This window comes from Taudactylus pleione, unplaced genomic scaffold, assembly GCF_031769625.1.
Source record: "Taudactylus pleione unplaced genomic scaffold, aTauple2 ptg000824l, whole genome shotgun sequence".
Lineage (NCBI taxonomy): Eukaryota > Metazoa > Chordata > Amphibia > Anura > Myobatrachidae > Taudactylus > Taudactylus pleione.
The window spans coordinates 3195698-3214395 of NW_028285226.1; the positions used below are offsets into that span (position 1 = coordinate 3195698).

The 18698-nt window shown below is 44.7% G+C and overlaps 1 pseudogene; it reads right to left on the reverse strand.

Moving 5' to 3' along the window:
- LOC148474660 (fatty-acid amide hydrolase 1-like) overlaps positions 1–18698 on the reverse strand; it is a 42968-nt pseudogene that overhangs the window by 14325 nt on the left and 9945 nt on the right.

Sequence of the window (18698 nt, forward strand, 5' to 3'; positions counted from 1 at the left end):
AAACAGATCAGGATAGATCCTCACCACCACAAATCTTAGAGATGGGCGTACCATAAACTCACTTAATACGTGAATGGGAAATATACATAAAGGTATCTTTCAAAATACTTCACCGTGTGTCAAATGAAAGATTGAAGGATAAGCGTACCTCAACTCACGTAATAAGAAGTTGGGATCAGCATATAAAGGTATCTTTTCCACAAAAAATTAAAAAACCATAGGTAAAGAAGACTTTTGATTTAAAATAGAGGATGAGGTATCACTTCAAAAAAGGTTTATTAAAAATACAAATATTAAAAACATGTAAAATAAAATAAAAAATCCTTGAACAAGTAAAGATGAAAATTAGAAGTATTAACAGTAGTATCTCCTCTTACAGGTAAAAGGTCCGGACTGAACCCGTAATGGATCTACTATATACCTCAAAAATATAAGTCCAAGTCTCTCTTGTAATCCATAGAATGCCCACAAATCTCTCCACCAACGCCGTTTCGATCCTCCTTGGATCTCCACCAACGCCGTTTCGATCCTCCTTGGATCTTTATATTTTTCATCAAAAGTCTTCTTTACCTATGGTTTTTTCATTTTTTGTGGAAAAGATACCTTTCTATGCTGATCCCAACTTCTTATTACGTGAGTTGGGGTACGCTTATCCTTCAATCTTTCGTTTGACACACGGTGAAGTATTTTGAAAGATACCTTTATGTATATTTTCCATTCACGTATTAAGTGAGTTTATGGTACGCCCATCTCTGTGATTTGTGGTGGTGAGGATCTATCCTGATTTGTTTGATTGACATTAACTTTTGGAAAAAAACAGATATCACCCTTTTCCTCTTCAGAAACACAAAAGGACTATTTCATTTTGTTGTGGTTTTACGTTTTGACATTACTTCACATATGATCTTTTATGTTTGTGTTTAAATTTCATATTGTATTCCACGGAGTGGATCATCTCTAGAAAAGGAAAAACCTCCATATCAACGAACTCCACGATTTAAATATAATTTTATCTGTATCGCCTTAGATCTTTTTTCCCATTGCTTTTTAATTCTCCCCCTGTAAGTGCCTAAACCTACCCCCCCTCCCCGCTCCCTAAACCTAACCCTCCCGGTGGGGTGACTAACCCTAACCTACCCCCGGGGTTGCCTAACCCTAAACCACCCTTCCCCTAGCCTGACCCTAACCCTCCCAGGGGGGTGTCTAATCCTAAATCCCCCCCAGGAGCCCCTAACATAACCCCCTCCCTGCGGCTGTCCGCAACCGCCGCCCGGCTTACCTTCATTCGGTGTGCCGGGCGTCAGGATCCCGACGTAGGGATAATGATAGGCGGCAAAATTTTGTCGTCTATCATTAGTCCCTCGGCGGGATATGACAGTCGGGAAGCCGGCGGTCGGCATTTTGCCTGCCGGCTTCCTGACTACATGCATTTTAGACTGGTCTTAAAAATATCCGCATGTTTACACCATGTATTCCCCAATTCTTTTACTGTGTGAGCCCCAACCACAATGGTCAGTAGACAATTCCTCATACCTCCCAACATTTGGGAGGGTCGCACGTAAATTTGGGGGCCTTGTCATACGTCACGCCCCCAATCTTAATCATACTGGGGGCCTCCTTCCACCGCTGCTCTGCTATTTCTTCCATAGCTGTATCCGTAGATTTATCACTCCCTCTGTATCATTCATGCCTACTCTCCCGGAAGTCATGGGAGGCTCAAGATTTTTCGGGTAACTCCCTGCACACCCCGTAGAGTAGGCACTTCTCCTGCATTCCTGCCCACTTCCTAGTGAAGTAGGCAGAATGGGGGAGAATTTCTAGAGCAAACGTGGATTCCCGTGTAGGGGCGGGGCTTAATGATGCTATTCTGCAATAATCAAGTCATTTGGTCCCGCCCCTATTTAAATTTGCACCAATCGTGGCAATTTACCGCATGGGGAGGGGCTTAATGATGCTGACAATCAGCCACCCACCGGCTTCTTCTCCCCGGGCTTCTACTGGGGAGGGAAAGCAAAAGGCGGCAAGTATGCTCTGTATAAAAGTTCTTCCTATTTCCTCTCAGGTTTCCCTCCTTCTATTCCACAGTTGCTGTCACAGTGTCACCTTGTTCTAGAAACCCTCTTATTTATGTGAATGCTGCCGTCCTGATCACCTATTATTACTTATCTATCATATCCCCTATGTTATGTCTCTACTTGGAGCTGGACAGCTCCTTTCATCATGGTCACAGCCCTCCATCTTGTCAGTTACCTATAACAGTCTTCCACCTCAGGACGCAGAGTGTGAGCGGGTGGGAATTTATGTGGAATAATCCACCAGGGTAATATATCTATGTAGAGAAAAGTGATTGGACACTGACAGGACATAGATAAACAATATTTTATTGACGTCAGTACTTTGTAGGTCCACCATGTGCAGTGATTACTGCAGACACCCTTCTTGGCAAACTGTCTGTCCACAAGTTACTGGATAACAGCAGGGGGTATGTTTTGCCATTCCGCCTTACGTACACTGACCAACTGTGACACTGAAGAAGGTCGAGTCAGCCTAGAACGCACCCATCGTTCCAATTCGTCCCAGAGGTTCTCACTGGGGTTAAGATCTGGAGTCAGAGGTGGCCAGTACATCCAGGTTACCACATTTTCTGTATACTAGTCCAGCGTCACCCTGGAAACATGGCAGGTGGCATTGTCATCCTGATAAAAACATTCATTGCTTCTGTAGAACTGCCACAATGAACATCTTTATACTTCTCAGAGTTAATGTGACCATGCACGGACCCATGCTAAACAAGCTGCAATGCAGAGGTGTCCAATCACTTTTGTCTACATAGTGTACATTGTATATGAGAGATAATCTGGAAGAGCACACAGGGTCTTACCTTGCACCAACACTGGAATTTAGAAACCTGGAAATCCTCGGATACTGGAAATATTTAAAATAAGATTTACGTACAGGGAAAAAATATCAGCATCACTATAAATTTTAAAATATTTTATCTTCAAGTTATTATTAGATGCCGCATTGCAACACTGAGTTCTATGTACTATACAGATGGTTCAGGATCTGCTCTGAATGCTGAAGTCTTATAATCAATGGCTATGTAGCTAACCAACAGCGGCCAAATATCTGGAGACGGAACCAGTTACGCCTCCTCCGGCCCACCTCAGCCCAGCGCCACAGGGAGGCTCCATTTGCTGGGCGCCCACTGATATTCTGTTACCAGCGGGCGCCCAGCTCCTTCCCCACAATGACACTGGCAGGTGGAGGGTGGAGCTCACTCCAGAGCTCCGGCTTCCAGCTCCTGAAGTGTGCACTATGGGAGAGATGTCATGAGGTCTCTCCCATAGTTCCGAGGAGCAGCCTGTTGGACGGCCGGGGATTCAGGTACGGTTCTTGTGGTAAGTATTGTGTTGGGGGTTTTTTGTGTGTAAGCGGCATTACTACTGGGGGCATTACTATTGGTATCACTACTACAGGGAGCATTGCTATTGTGGGCACTACTACAGGGGGCATTATTATTGATGGCATTATTATTGGGGGCATAACTATTGTAGGCATTAATATTGGGGGCACTACTACAGGGGGCATTACAGCTAGGGGCATTATTATTTGGGCACTACTATTGGGGGTACTACTACAGAGAACATTACTACTGGGAGGCATTTCTACTGGGGGCAATACTACTGCGGGCACTACTACGTGGGGCACTACTACATGGGGCACTGCATATGGGGGCACTACTACTGGGGGCACTACTACTGGGGGCACTACCACTATGGACACTGCATAAGGGCCACTGCCACTACTGGGGGCACTGCATAAGGGCCACCACTACTGCGGGCACTGCATAAGGGGCACTACTACTGTCGGCATTATGTGTATTAGGGGCACTACTACTGTGGGTATTGTGTATACGGGGCATTACTTTGGGTTAAAAAGTTAAAATGCCCATTGGTCACAACTTAATGTACCTGCTGCTTACACACCGCTAATTTCTTCTCATGGACTCAAGGTCTAAGGATTACTATTGGGGCTAGGAAACCCATGTCAGGGCATTATCAAAGTGTCACTTAGGATTTTAGCGAGTATTAAGTGAAGCAATAAAACATAACATGTTCACTTATGTAACCATTGTGTCTGCCGGAGCAATGATAGATTTTCGGAATTATGCTGTAGAGTGAGAAAGTTACTAATCAGTGTTAGGGCACCTGGGCGCACTTACCAAACACAGGGTCAGGGGTTGGGGGACAGGAGCAGTCTGTTTCTTTACAGTAGTATTCAGGTTATGGGCTTTTGCTAGATATGTTATATATTCTCATATAGAAAAATAATTTATTAATTAGTGGGATAAAAGTATAGCTACAATATGGGGCCTGTTTATTGATTATCAGGTTTTAGACCCAATAATTAGAAAATGATTATTGCCAATAAGGAATGATGTACCGCATGCATGTATTTAAATGCACTCGCTAATGTGACCACTTTGCTTTCAGTTTTCGGGACGTTAGCTACCAGGGCCAAGCTCTGGAATGAATTGCTCGTTTCCGCATTATTTAAGGAGAAATTTGATTGATGAATAGAGTTCTAAGGAACCTATTCATCATCACTTAATTTTTACAAAAGTTGTAAAAATTAAGTTATTGGGCCATTTATTAAGGAGGTAAAGCAGGAGATATCACAGATATCTCCTACTTACCTTCCTCTGGCGGAATGGCCCACTGTTCCCATATACTAGTATCACAGATATCTCCTACTTACCTTCCTCTGGCGGAATTGCCCGCTGTCCCCATATACTAGTATGGGGATAGAATTCATCAAGCACCATAAATACAATATTTTCAGAGCTTGATTGCTGGAGCATTCACCATCTTCAGATGGCGAGTGCTGCCGCTACCCACTCCTTCCGTATGGGAAGGAGTCCTGGGTCGTGAAAAGGGATCCTTTCGGACGTCGGAGCTCTTGTGTGCATGCGTGACCTGCTCCGAGAGGAGCAATGAAAGTGTTCGGGAAGACAGCTGATTTGATGAATTCCTCCGGCGCGCTCGTCGAGAAGAAACGTTAACTATCGAAGTCCGTTCAAACAATGATAATTAACATATTGAATAGACCAATTAGTGTTTATAATTATGTTGTTTTTTTTCATTTTTGTTTATAATGAAATTGTCCGTGTTAAATTGAATTAAGTTCACAAATTTACTTACAGTAAGAATTTTTTTTTTTTTTTTTTCGTATCTACTTACTATTGGCCGGAAAATGAAGCCCAGGATCCTCTTCACCACATCGGGCATTTTACAGAGTTGTGCGCATTCCCCCAGGTTGGGGTCTATGAAGGTGTTCTTACTAACAGGAATAAAATACAAGGTGGTTATATAAAGTGGCCCCATTTATTCACTACCCCTGAAATGCATGAGTATTCCGAATATTCCAGGAGAGTTGGCAACGTATGGACAAAGGGCTTCATTCAGAGCCGCTCGTAAGCGGCCGCTCGTTCGTTATGATCGATGTTCACACATCTGCGCATGCGTACGGATTGCAATACGCATGCACGAACCAGTCAGTGCGGCCGAAAATCGTGTGCTCGCTAAATAGCGAATGCCTGCTATTTTGAGTGACAGGAGGAGGCGTATGTGGGTGGTAACAGGGGAAGGTGCTTGCAAACGGGGAGTGGAGATCAGAACGCAGGCGTGCTTAAAGGTCAAAACGGGCGTTTTAAGGGTGTGCATAATTAATACAGCAGCGTCATTGACCACGTCACTTGGTTATTTTATAGTCAGAACTGCTCGCAAGATTGTGGTAGGAAAAACCAACCACAAGAATAGCGAGCAGTTCAGACGCTGTTCGATGTACTCGATTAATCTATTAAATAGCGGACATGACGTAGGATGCGAGCGGCCAGGGGGCGTTTTTTTCAAAATTACGACAGCAAGTTTTGTTCGCTCGTTCAGACATAGAGGCGTGAACAGACTGCAAAGAGCAAACGGTTCATTTGAATAGCCACCCCTTTTTCTGAACGAGCGAGCGCAAATAGCGTCCGGCTCTGAATCAGACGCAAAGGTTTTTAGTTTCCCCTGCCTATACATACTATGCCAGGTTATCAGCCACCGCCATCTTTATTAGCCCCCCTGAATTTCCTGATCACAGAGGTCATGGCATCAGAGACTGCCCCACAAACGCTGGCCAGGATTTTATTATGGATCCGTTAGAGTGCTGCCTCATGTGCACAGCACTCTAGAGCTTCAGCAGTCCCACAGCTGAACATTTAGGTCCCTGCTGACTATAGGCCGCATAGGGGAGCAAGGCCAGAAAGCATCACAGGTGGCCACGTGGTGCCTGCAGACTGTCGAGGCCCCCCGTTGATAGTTACGCCGATTGTCATAAGATATTCTTTAAGAGCTCTGCTAGGGGAGAGATGCTGAGCAAGGATCCTTATGCACATCAACTCATCGTAACATAAAGGGTTTCTCTCCCGCTCTCCTACGTGCCCTCCAGTCTGTTTACTGCAATGTTATCTATATATAACTAGAGAATTATCCTCATCCCTGTGCTCTGATCCATTGGAGATTCCATTCCACAGCTGGCAACATTCTAATATTATTGGCTCTCTCTGAGGTAAAAAAAAAACATCAAATAAATAAAAAATACTTAATTGCTATATATACTGTATATTGTTAGAGGTGTCCAGCATGGAATCTGGTATCCAGAACATTAGGGAAATCCAGAAAAAGTTCCTGTGACGCAGGACAAATTATGTGATAATTAGGAATGCAATCGGAAGCCGGCTGACATTAAGCCGGCTCCCCGACTGTTATATCCCAGCGAGGGTGAAATGGGCGGCGTCTAGATGTATACGCCGCTCATTTCCCCGATGCCGGGAGACCGGCGCCCGGCATCCCGATCGAAGGGATGCTGGGCGCCACGAGCGGACAGCCGTGGGGGGGAAGGGTTAGGTTTAGTGCACCCAGGGGGGACTTAGGGTTAGGCACCCCCCGGGAGGGTTAGGGTCAGGCTAGGGGGAGGGAGGGTTAGGCACCCTTGGGGAGGACTTAGGGTTAGGCACCCCCCCGGGGGACTTAAGTTTAGGCAGCGGGGAAGGGGGGGTTATGGTTAGGCACTTACGGGCGGGATTAGAGTTAGGCACTTGGGGGGAGGTTAGGGTTAGGCACCCCTAAGGAGGGTTAGGGTTAGGGGGGTTAGGTTAGTCTATACTTACCTTACAACGATCGGGATTTCCAGCGCTGTCGGGCTCACGCTGCCGGGATCTGTTCCAGTGTCGGCCTGCCGCTGCCAGGAATCGAACCACCGGCCATGCGGGGGCGGTATTTCATACCGATTCCGATAATTATATGTACTGAATAACTTTTCCCTCATTCACTTGGGTCACATAGCTCCTCTCAGTGATTACAGATGGTGGAGGCCAATGGCCATGTCTCCATGTATGTCTCTCTCTTCATTCTCCTAATGCTCCCCTTAGAGATTGTTTGTCATGGCTGTTTTTTGTGACTTTCCCTTCTTGCACTTGTGTAGCAGTGCTCCTCTCAGTGACTGTAGGAGGGTCACTGGTGGGCGTATCTATAATGGGTGCAGGCTATGCAGGGCACATGGGCCTCTGGCTCCCTTTATTCCGTTGTGTCACAGTGCTCCTCACAGTGACTGTAGGAGGATGTGATCATTAGTCCTGTCTGGGTGTACAACATTCCCTTGTATAACAGTGCTCCTCACAGTGACTGTAAGAGGATGTGATCATTAGTCATGTCTGAGTGTACAACATTCCCTTGTATAGCAGTGCTCCTCACAGTGACTGTAAGAGGATGTGATCATTAGTCATATCTGGGTGTACAACATTCCCTTGTATAGCAGTGCTCCTCACAGTGACTGTAGGAGGATGTGATCATTAGTCCTGTCTGGGTGTACAACATTCCTTTGTATAGCAGTGCTCCTCACAGTAACTGTAGGAAGATGTGATAATTGATCCTGTCAAGGTGTATAACTTCCCCTTATTCCCTTGTGTAGCAGTGCTCCTCACAGTGACTGTAGGAGGATATGATCATTAGTCATGTCTGGGTGTATAACTTCCCTTATTCCCTTGTGTAGCAGTGCTCCTCACAGTGACTGTAGGTGGATGTGATCATTAGTCATGTCTGGGTGTACAACTTCCCCTTATTCCCTTGTGTAGCAGTGCTCCTCACAGTGACTGTAGGAAGATGTGATAATTAATCCTGTCAAGGTGTATAACTTCCCTTATTCCCTTGTATAGCAGTGCTCCTCACAGTGACTGTAGGAAGATGTGATCATTAGTCCTGTCTGGGTGTACAACTTCCCCTCATTCCCTTGTAGAGCAGTGCTCCTCACAGTGACTGTAGGAGGATGTGATAATTGATCCTGTCAAGGTGTATGACTTCCCCTTATTCCCTTGTAGAGCAGTGCTCCTCACAGTGACTGTAGGAAGCTGTGATAATTAATCCTGTCAAGGTGTATAACTTCCCATTATTCCCTTGTGTAGCAGTGCTCCTCACAGTGATTGTAGGAAGATGTGATCATTGGTCATGGCTGTGTTTATGACTTTCCTCTCATATTTTTATGTTTTCTCTTGGTTTTTCCATACTTTTGTCATATTATAATTATAAATATGACAAAACCCTTTTTATTTTTTTTGTTCTTTTTCACTTCAATATGAAAAGGGGTTCTATTTACTAAGCTTTGTAAGGAGATAAAGTGAACGGTACCTTATCACCATTCACTTTGGCCCGTATTCAATTTGATCCGAGCTGCGGCCCGGACTTAACGCTGCCTTCGCCTGTTTTGTAGGCGTTAAAGTATCGTGCGCGTGCCCGCGTATCCCCGTATTCAAACGGCGATACTTGGATCGGCGTTAAAAAAACTGGAATTTTTGGGAAATAATCCTAGGACCCCCCCAAAAGATGTCCAGACATGGGGGATCACTATGGGTACCCCCGTTTTTGGCTGCAAAAGAAAATCGGGTTTTAAATAGCCGCTGCAGGTGTTTTTCTTTTGACGTTGAAGAAGTGATGCAGAAGAGCACTTAGCTAATTCTTTTCGTTTTTAAAAATGGTCCCATCAAATTTGGGGTACATGAAAATGGGTACTAGCATATTTTTAAGTCCCAAAACGCATTTTTTTAAATTCTGCAAAAATGCACCTGCCACGGCTATTTGAAACCCCGACTTCCTTCAGGAGTTAAAAATGGGGGTACCCATAGTGATCCCCCATGTCTACACATGTTTGGGCGATTTACGCCACGTGGGAACTGTCAGTAGCCGGAGCCAATCAGCGGCCGTTCTACAGTCAGTGCGGCCGCTGATTGGCTCTCGGGAAGTGCCAGCTCCATGCATGTTCCGTCAGCTGGCATCCGTCAGCTGGCATTCGGGAGCTATCAGTATGTGTGGCAACACACATACTGATAGCTGTTGCGTGGGTCGTGTAAACTCGTTTTTTTGTTTTGCTAAGTTCCTGGATTACTGCGGAGACAGGCGCCAGGATATAGGTGAGTATGAATTTTTCTTTGCAGACGCATTCATTGAGGACAATCTACTGGACAAGGGGACAGACACATCTGGTATAAGTAAGTATGTGTGAATGGGTAGGTGTGTGTAATAAAGTTATACTGTCACGGTGTGTGTGTTTTGTCTTTTTTTAACTATTTATTTTACAGTGAAGTTACAGGTGCCGCATGTCTGCTGGCACTTGTTGTTCCACAAGTGCAAAATGGCAGGCATGCTGTCACTTGTAGTTCCACTGTAGAACACAATAGTTTTACATTATTTGGCCCCCCATTACCTCCATACCCACCAAACCAGGGGTATGGGGAAGAGCCCCAGGTTTCAGCATAAGCCTGTGGTGCTCGGGAAGGGGGGACCCTTCTTTGGGGGGCCCCCGACTCCCCAGAGATCACCGGCTTGCTCTGACCGATTTGGGATGCTAATGCTTTGGACCTGGAGCCCCAGTGATTGGGTCTCCTGGCTGTGGCATTACACCCCAGTCGGTTGGGTCTGGTGCTGGTCTTAAATATAGGGGGATCCCCACGTATTTTTTCCACCTATATTTAAACCAGAACTGGTCCCTGCAGCCTTGGGTTGGTTTCTAAAATACGGTGGAACCATACACAATTTGTTCCCCATATTTTTAGAGACCACCACTGGCTGGCAAGCCTGGGGCTGGCTTGGCTTTTGGGGGGGGACCTTATGTAATTTTTTTTGTAAATTTTTACCCCGTTTTTTTTACAGGCTAAACAAAAGGGGAATTTTCGGGAAATATTCTAGGGAACCCCCTAAAGATGTGCAGATATGGGGGATCACTATGGGTACCCCCATTTTTAACTCCTGAAGGAAGTCGGGGTTTCTAATAGCCGCGGCAGGTGCATAAATGCGGCTTTGAATAAGGTGATGCAGAAGAGCATTTAGAAGTTTTTTTAGGGCAAAACAACTATGCCCATCAAATTTGGGGTACTTGAAAATGGGGTTTAGCATATTTTAAACATGCTAAAGTGACTTAAATCGTGAAAAATCCACCTGGTGCAAACACCTGCAATCAAAAAAACACTTGGGGCATACTTGGGGACCCCAACTTTTTTTTTTTCGCCCCCTTTTTCAAAGTAAATGTTTGGGGTGTCCTTAAGTTTTTTTGGTGTTTTTTTTTTACACAGATTACCTTTGGGGGACTGACTGAAGGCTGCACGGGGGTTTCCCGAAACGTTGCACCCCAAAACCCTAATTCTGCACTTTTTACCGCCTGTCATTCATAGGCTATACTTTACCGCCTAGGCGGAAAGTCTTTGAAGTTGAATACGGGGTAAAACCAAAACAGGCGATAATGACGTCATCAGCGGTAAATTACCGCAGATCCGGACTTAACGCCTCAAATTGAATACGGCCCTTTATCTCCTAACAAGGCTTAGTAAATAGACCCCTATATAACACAGAGCAGCATTTTCATGTACCATACCCTGACAGTGATTGTTACCAGCCAATCAGTGCAGACACCACATAAATGTACTTTATACACAGTCTAAAACATGGTCCCGGAATTAATGTTCGCATTTCACTTTTTCAGATAATTGCTGACTACAATACTTAAATACCTGGATATGGCTTAACTGTGTATAGTGTGCATGTTCTCTTCATGTTTGCATGGTTTTCTCCCACACGCCACAAACATACTGAAAGGTTAATTGGATTCCTTCAAAATTAACACTAGTCTCCATGTCTGTATGTTAGGGAATTTAGGGGGAGATGTTTCAAGCCGCAGAGTGGGATAAAGTTACGCAACGCAACCGGTCAGCTCCTGTCATTTATCTAGTGCAGCATTTGAAATGTTAGATGCTGATTGGTTGCATTGGGCAATTACACCACTTTATCTACAGTGGTGCTTGGAAGTTTGTGAACCCTTCAGAATTTTCTATATTTCTACTGAAATTTGGCCTAAAGCTACCTCAGATTTTCACACAAGTCCTAAAACTAGATAACGACAAAAGCAAATGAGGCAAATAAATTAGACATGCTAATTTTTAAATTTTTTTGAGGATAATGATCCAATATCATAGTTACAAAAGTATGTGGGGCCTGGGACGGGCCAAATAGGCAGGGCCCCCCAGCCCCCATTATACAGAGCCTCACCCTTCCCCGAGTAATCTCCCTCCCTCCGCACAACGAGGGCCCCGGGGCCTTCCCACCCACTACTTTTTCCCTGTTAAATCTACATTTACTGACAGGCGCCACCTGCGCCCAGTACTATATCCTCTCCCTACCTCTCCAACCGCCGCTGCTGTGGTGTTTATGGCTGCCTGTGGGAGGCAGGCAGAGAGGAAGCTCCCGTCTGCTTGATTGTGTTATTGGTTAGCAGCACAGAGCAGGCTGGGAGCATCCACTCTGCCTGCCTCCAACAGCCAGCCACATACATAGCAGCAGCGACGGGCGTTTGGAGAGATAGTGAGAGGGTATACTGTAGTAGTGGGCGCGGGCAGGCGCGGACCACCGGCCGAGCCTGTCAGTGAACGTAAGTTTAGCAGGGTGGAAGTAGTGGACAGGCGGTAGGAGGAGCGGGCGGGCCCCCAGACTGTCCGGGCCCGGGACTCGAGGCCCGGCCGTCCCCCTTGATGGCGACCCTGTTAGCAGATACTGTATTTTGAAGGTGAAAATAGAGTCAGCTATTTTCAATCTATTGGATGGCAATCAGGTGTGAGTGGACTTGTCTTTTTAAAAGAACAGGGATCTATCAAAATCTGATGATCACAACACGTTTGTGGAAATGTATCAGGCCATGAACATAGGAGATTTCTGAGGACCTCAGAAGAAGAGTTGTTGATGCTCATCATGCTGGAAAATGTTACAAAACTATCTCTAAAGATTTTGGACTCCATCAATCAACAGTCAGACAGATTGTGTACAAATAGAGAAAATTCCAGATCATTATTACCCTCCACAGGAGTGGTCGGCCAAAAAAGATAACGCCAAGAGCAAAGCCTCAAATAGTTTGCAAGGTCACAAAGGAACCCATTGTAACCTCTAAACAACTGAAGGCCTTTCTCACTATGGGCTAATGTCAATGTTCATGAGTCCACCATCAGGAGGACACTGAACAACAATGTTATGCATGGCTGGAAAAGCCGTTGCTCTCCAAAATGAACATTGCTGCCCATCTGCAATTTGCTAAAGATCACCTGGACAAGCCTGAAAACTATAGGAACAATGTTTTGTGGACAGATGAGTCCAAAATAGAGCTTTTTGGTTTAAATGAGAAGCATTATGTTTGGAGAAAGGAGAACACTGCATTCCAGCATAAAAACCTCATACCATCTGTGAAACACGGTGGTGGTGGTGGTGGTATCATGGTTTGGGCCTGTTTTGCTGCATCTGGCCCAGGACGACTTGTCATCATTGATGAGACAATGTATTCTGAATTATACCAGAATATTCTAAAGAAAATGTCAGGACATCTGTCCATGAGCTGCATCTCAAGAGAACGTGGGTCATGCAGCAAGACAACGACCCAAAGAACACAAGTCATTTCACCAAACAATGGTTAAAGAAGAATACATTTTAAGTTTTGGAATGGTCAAGTCAAAATCCTGACCTTAATCCAATCGAAATGTTGTGGAAAGACCTGAAGCGAACAGTTCATGGGAGGAAACCCACCAACATAACAGAGTTGAAGCTGTTTTGTACGGATAAATGGGGTAAAATTCCTCCAAGCCGATGTTCAGGACTAATCAACAAGTATCGGAAACATTTAGAAGCAGTTATTGCTGCACAAGGGGGGTCACACCAGATACTGAAAGCAAAGGTTCACATACTGTTGGCACTCACAGATATGTGATATTGGATAATGTTCCTCAATAAACAAATGAGCACGTCTATTTTTTGTCTCATTTGTTTGATTTGCTTCTCTTTCTCTACTTTTAGGACTCGTGTGAAAATCTGTGGTAGTTTTAGGCCAAATTTCAGCAGAAATATAGAAAATTCTGAAGGGTTCACAAACTTTCAAACACCACTGTATCTCCAAGGCTTGGTACATCCCCCTTTAGACTGTAAGCTACAACAGGGCAGGGACTGATATGAAACCCAAATATTCTCTGTACAGTGCTGAGTAAATTGGTGGTGTTATATAAATAAATGAATATTCTTCCAGGGTGCTATGTTTAAATGTATTTAGCCCTCACCCTAATATCCATCTTTCATTGCTTGTACTCAGCACATGCCACTTACAACTTATCTGCTATGGTTTTCCCTTTGTCTCCAAGAAACGCCTTCCAGAGCAGCTCATATGCATAACCCACTCGTGGAGGCCTGAACAAGATGAGCTGAAAAGAAAAATTTAATTTTAATAATGTTATATAATCTAAAATTGGTGAAATATAAGTAATGTAAGCAGTAAATGTAGAAGTGAAGAGGAAATTGTTGTTGGAATACTACAACAATTCTAGTCTTAACATTGCTTAAGTAGTTACACTGGAGGTACTGCAGGTGGTGCTGTTACCAACATGTTACTAGATGGTCTTTCAGTCTAGTGCAGATCTACTAAATGTTAGTTACTAGTTATGCTGTGTCTGTACGGTGAGAAACCGGCACTGTTCATACTACAGTTTTGCTTCATAAACCTTCTATGTTTGTTTGATGACTGATCAAAGAAGCAAGGTTATAGGACCAGGCACCATGCATCCCAGTCACCATACCTGGCACGAGAATACTGCAAAGGGCATGTGGGATGCACTACAGAAGCTGCATGAATGATCCAGTTTAAACAGAAAATTATTCCTAAGAAAACTTTACCAAATGAGACTTGGCAAAGCAAAGGACACTCAGAAGCATGTAAATGCAATACAGGAGACAGTCTATAGGTGAGGATAGAAAGTGCAATAATGTAGTACAGGTTGAGTTTCCCATATCCAAATATTCTGAAATACGGAATATTACGAAATATGGAATTTGTTTCGCATGACTGAGATATTGAAACCTATACTTTTTGATGGTTCAATGTACACAAAGTATGTTTAAGGCACAAAATTATTAAAAATATTGTATAAAATTACCTTCAGGCTTTGTGTATAAGGTATATATAAAACATAAATTAATTTTACATTTGTACACAAACTTTGTTTGAGCCACAAAATTATTGAAAATATTATATAAAATTACATGCAGGCTGTGTGTATAAGGTGTATATTAAACATAAATGCAGTCTGTTTAGATTTGGGTCCCATTCCCAAGATATTTCATTATGGTATGCAATCATTCCAAAATACGGAATATTCTAGTAAGGACATTTATGTGCTTACCTGTTAAAACTAGGGGTGAGCGGGTTCGGTTCTACTCGGTTCCGTTCGGTTTTAAAAACCGAATCTTATTAGCTATCCAATACTCGTGACAGCTGATAGCCAATAAGATTCGGTTTTTAAATCCGAACGGAACCGAGTAGAACCGAATCCGCTCACCCCTTAAATCCATAGGACACAGGCTTTACGCTTGGTATAGGTTGGTGAGTAGGAGTCTAGGCACCAAATAGTTAAAACTCTTTACCCATGAGCCCCTGCTCCCTCACCCCCATGACCCTCTCCCAGCCACAGGCAACTCAGTTAAGTTAACATGCCTAAAGAAAGAAGGAGGAGAAGGAAGAACGAGTCACATACAGGTCCAAAAACAAAGCAGATGCGGACAGGAGAACCTGAAGCAGAGCAAAGTCCCACATAAATCTCCTTTTCTGCTTTCTCCATAGGGGACACAGGCTTTACCCTGGAATGTCCCAAAGCTAATCTCCTAAGGGAGGGAACGCTCCTGAGCTGCGCTGAGAACTCTTCTCACAAAAGTCCCAACAGAAGAGGCGAAGGTATCAAAGGAATAGAACTTCACAAAGGTATGGGCAGAGGACCACTTGACAGCTTTACAAAGTTGCTTCGCAGAGGCGCCATGTCGAACTGCCCCCCCCCCCCCAAAAAAAAAAAAAAATATATATATATATATATAGTAAATACTGCTAGTGCATGCATGATAATGTACCAGATTAAGAACAGCTATGCATTATAGAAGATACATCATAGTCCTGTGAATTATAATATATGTATAATTCAAGTGCACAGCTTGGAACCTGATCCCTAGAGGAGAGATTGGCCCCCAGGCAGTAGGGCCCACCAGGGGTTTGCTCTGTACCTCTGTGGGCCAGTCTGAACCTTGACATGTACCAGACAGGGCCCCATCTGCGTGCTCCGCTCACCTTGTGTCCAGCATCCTCTAGAAGATGTTTGGTTTCTAGAAGAACTCGTCTCATACCGGGGTTCGCCTGGAAATATCCGTCCTCTTCATAATATCCAATTCGGAGAGGTTTGGTAGAGGAGTAAATCTATAGAACAAAGATCAGCGAGATGAGGGTGTGTCGTAGTGCTGGTCACTAAGTGAATTATAAGTTCTGTACTAAGCTCCCAAAAGATATACCCCGTTTTCTGCTGTAAACATGATATTATTATGGTTTTCTGTGGAAATCGGTATAAATCTCACTCCTCCCAAGGGAACATCAGAGTTAGGGAGCCATTCCCCTATCCCCATACACTCCTCACCTATTATATATGTGTGTGTGTCTCATTACCTCCTCATTGAAATGAAGGGGTGGCAAATTTGGGTCCAGGCGAAAAAACTCATCACACCATAGAGCCCTCATGGAAAGTACCAGAGTGTCCACATCTCTCGCCATAGGTCCTGTGCATAGTGACACTGAAATAACAGATACATAATAAAGGTTCACCCTTCTTACACTCCATCGCAGTCTGGGCAATAGGAGATACCAAAAAAAACGTCCAACCCCAATATAATGTATTACTATCTGTGCAACAGACATGCAACAAATGCGTACCTCTTATATCCTATTACTATCATAGAAATAACACACATGCAACACATGTACACAGTACCTGTTACATCCTATTACTGTCATAGATATAACACACACATTGTACAAATATGCACCCTCTCTTACACGTTTTTAATGTCACCATTGACTCCCATTAAAAGTGTACCTCTCTTGTACCCCATTACCCTCACTGAAGTAACAGACATATAATACTCTGTGCTGTGTACCGGTATCTCAGTTTACAGCACACAGGAGCAGCTGACTGGGGTCACAGAGCATGAGCCCAGCGATCAGCTGACAGGAGTCCCGAAGGTGCTCACTGATCACCAGCCCCTGGTGCAGGTGAGTGTTATTTATTTATTTTATTCTGATTATTTTTCTATGTAATCAGCCTGTGGTCTATCAGACACACATGGCTGATTACAGAAGCCTGCTCCGGGCCCTGCTTTTCCTGTCAGCAGGCAGAGAAGGCTGAGCTGGAGATGGGAAAATGGGGGAAAGCCTGCATAACACCATCTCTAAATAGCGTTCTTATAGCAGGACTCCATCCCCTGCATCTTTTCACAATTTCTTTTAGTAATCTGAAACAGATCACATTTTCCCTTCCAAGTATGGGAAAGGCAATCTGCTTACTAAAACAGTGCAAATTTAAGGGCCGTGGAGTAGTTTTTATGAAAACTGCTCCAAAAGCTCTTTAATACATTTAAGTTATACTAAAATCAGTGCTCGAAGTGGGAATTTTGAGGTGGGGGTATGGAAATTTGAATAGCCCCCCAGCAGCACACTACACACCCCTTCTTCCCCACTGAGCTGTGGAGTGATCTCCAGGGTTCCCTTAATTGGGAGCTTGTCTAGGCTGTATTATGGCTGATGCTCCTGAACAGGAGAGTCATAGCAGCTGAGCTGCGTCTTCTTGTTTCTGCATCCAAGAGTACCGACAGCAGAGCAGCAGTTGTCCCACCCCTGAACCAGCTCATCAGGTGAACAACTGCCTGTCAAGGATCCGCGACGCTGGTAACTTTGGATGACAGGGGTACAGGGGCGGATCCAGGAAAAAATGACAGGGGGGGCACCATGATTGACATGTGTGGTGTGGGGGGGGGTGCCAACTGTGTGAGGGAGTGTGGCCCATGTGCTCACTGTGAATATAGGGTCCGTATATATAGATAATTGTATCATATACAACAATATATATGGTATATAGTTCTATTTTTACTTTGAGCAGCTCAGTGGATTAAGGGGCATATTCAATTAGCGGCGAAAAGTCAGTTTCTGCAGAAAAGTATTGCGAGTGACGTCATTTCGCCATGTGAAAAGTTTCCTCCGTATTCAGGGCCTGATTCAGAGCCGGACACTCTTTGAGAGCGCTCGCTCTGAATCAGGGCGTCCCTTTTTTTTTTAAAAGACAGCCTCCTGGCCGCTCGCATAGCTGTGGGAGACCACCCACAGCTTATGCGAGCGGCCAGGTGATGGTCGCGATGGTCAAGACCATCGTGCTTGCGATGAGACCCTTGTGGTAGGGTCTCGTGGCCGCAAGCCCCAGTGGAATTCCTACTCTAATAGAGCAGGAAGTACACCTACTGACATCACGAGTGATGTCAGTAGGGCCGCCCACAAACGGCAGGTGTTCCCCCTGCCCGCCTCCAAAACAGGGCAAGCTGCCCCACTTTGGTGCGAGACCCGTAGTGACGGAGCGCCCGTCGCTGGCCGGGTCTCACGCATGCGCACGCCGGAGCTGGCTCCAGCGTGCGCAGGGGGGGACCATTGACCCGCTTGCGAGTGCTGTGCACTCACGAGCAGGTCTGAATCAGGCCCAGAATTCCATAGACTTTTCGCCGCTGCGGAAAGTCAATGTATTGGAATAGGCGAAAAAGTTCCGCCTATTAATAGGTGTTGAAAAAAAGTGCAGAATTGGAGTTTTGGGGTGCAAAGTAGCGAGAACCCCCCTGCAAGCTTGGGACAGATCCGCAAAGGTAAACTGCATCAAAAAAAGTTTAGAAAAATACTTTAGATCACCCCAAAAATTTACTTTAATTTTGGGGGCGAAAAAGTCGAAATTTGGGAGACAAACTTAAAAACTAGCGAAATAGACTCCAAGGGGGTCTCCAAGTATGTCCCAGGTGTTTTTAAGATTGCGGCAGGTGGATATTTTACGTTTTTTTAAACTTCACTTTAGCAACTTTAAAATATGCTAGCACCCATTCTCATGTACCCCAAATTGCTGGGACTAGTTATTTTCACCAAAAAAAACCTGTTAACTTGTACCCGCTCCACCCCCCTCTTGGTGCCCCTGTGTACGGCGCACGTGATGTATTGTTACATCGCTTGACACATCGTTTGGTCAC